Source organism: Pteropus alecto, unplaced genomic scaffold (assembly GCF_000325575.1).
Source record: "Pteropus alecto unplaced genomic scaffold, ASM32557v1 scaffold67, whole genome shotgun sequence".
Lineage (NCBI taxonomy): Eukaryota > Metazoa > Chordata > Mammalia > Chiroptera > Pteropodidae > Pteropus > Pteropus alecto.
The window spans coordinates 5,470,871-5,472,802 of record NW_006441061.1 but is presented as its reverse complement, the minus strand read 5'-3'; the positions used below and the strand labels follow the sequence as shown (position 1 = coordinate 5,472,802).

Sequence of the window (1,932 nt, the reverse complement as noted above, 5' to 3'; positions counted from 1 at the left end):
CTCACAATACCTGGCGTGATGTCCTAACCGTCCCTTTCAATGCGTCTCCCCCAAAAGCCTCTCGTCCTCACAGTCACCTCTGCATCTCTCGCTCCATCTCTCCTCTCCCTTCCAAATCGATTCGCTTCCCCTTCCAACAGCAGCGAGCCCTTCTGAAAATGCTCAATACTTTCTGGCTTCTGCATGTTTGGCAATACATAGGTGGTGTCTGAAACTCAACCTTTAACTATGAACTCCCCCGTAGGGAGCGGGGGACTGGTGAAACTCAAACCTATGTGTGTCTGCCTCCCAAGACAGCGTGATGCAGCTGTGAGGACTCAGCTTCCTGTCGACTAAGCCATCTCGTCCTTCCAAGTGTCATTTTGTCCCCTACTTTACCAATTCCTACATAATAGTGATTCAGCTTCTTTCAGTCATTGATAGAACCAGCAGGCAGAAAATTAACAAGGATACCATCAACCACCTGTGTCTAGTTGACGTTTATAAAACATTCCACTCGACAATACCAGAATACGCATTCTTTTCCATTACGGCTGGGACAGCCACACATATAGACCATATCTGGGTCATAACAAACCTTTAATGGATTTAAAAGAATTAAAATATACCAAGTATGTTCTTTGACCCTCGTGGAATTAAACTAGAAATCAATGAGGAAAATGAAGAGACAATGTATCAAAATATTTAGGATGCAAAGTAAAGTGGGGCTTAGAGGAAAGTTTATGGCATTAAACGCTGGTATTAGAAAAGAAACAAAGTCTCAAATCAATAATCTAGGCTTCTACTTTAAGAAACCAGAAAAAGAAGATAAAAATAAATCTACACCAGAAGGAAAAAAACAGAGTTGAAATCAATGAAGTTGAAATCGGAAAAATTATAGAGAAAAATCAATGAAACCAAAAGCTGGTTCTTTGAAGAGATCAGTAAAATTAATAAACTTTCTAACAAGACTGACAAAGGGGAAAAAAAGAGAAAAATTACCAATATCAGGAATGAAAGAGGGATATCACTATAGGCGCACGATCATTAAAGGGATAGTAGGGGAATAAACAGAACAACTCTATGCATATAAACCCAATAATTTAGATGAAATAGACAAATTCCTCCAAAACTACAAAGTATCAAAACTGACCCAAGTTGAAAAAAATAACCCGACTCATCCTATATAATAAAGAAATTGAATTTGTAGTTTTAAAGTGTTCCAAGAAGGGAGACTCCTTGGCTCAGATAATTTACTGGTGAATTATTCCAAATATTTAAAGGGGGACAAATTCTACCCAATAAAAGGGAAGGAAACACTATACTCATTTTGAGACCGACATTAATTACCCTGATACCAAAACCAGATAAAGACATACAATGTTTGTCTGGACAAATAGCGACAGAAAGAAATATTGATTTCAGAGAGAAAAAAAATACAAGATACAACATATAGAAAGCAGCTATGAATCTGGATGTACAGAGATGCCTTCAGTTAGCCATCTATGACACTTTCTTTAAAAAATGCATATCTGGGGTCTACAGCCATGCCACCCTGAACAAGCTCAATCCCATCTGATCTTAGAAGCTAAGTAGGGTCGGACCTGGTTAGTACTTAGATGGAAGACCACGTAGGAAGACCAGGTACTGTAGGTGTAAAAAAAAAAAGGGATTGTAAGCTAACAAGGTCCTTGCAATCTGTGAGGTCAACCAAGGGTTGCCTCGCATCAAGGCCTCAAGGAACCCTAAGAATGGGAAGTATGATCCGATCCGATGGGGATCAGCAAATAGGAATGAAGGGTGTGGAGAGCGGATCGCAAGCTGACAAGGCCCTTGCAATCTGTGAGGTCAACCAAGGGTTGCCTCGCCTCAAGGCCTCAGGGAACCCTCCTAAGAATGGGAAGTATGATCCGATCTGATGGGGAACAATGTAGTGTTGCTCATCAGAGCAAG

The 1,932-nt window shown here is 40.3% G+C and overlaps 1 pseudogene; it reads left to right on the top strand.

The window, feature by feature from the left end:
• Positions 1–1,516: 1,516 nt before the first annotated feature.
• Positions 1,517–1,635, top strand: LOC112484806 (annotated as a pseudogene).
• Positions 1,636–1,932: the final 297 nt, after the last annotated feature.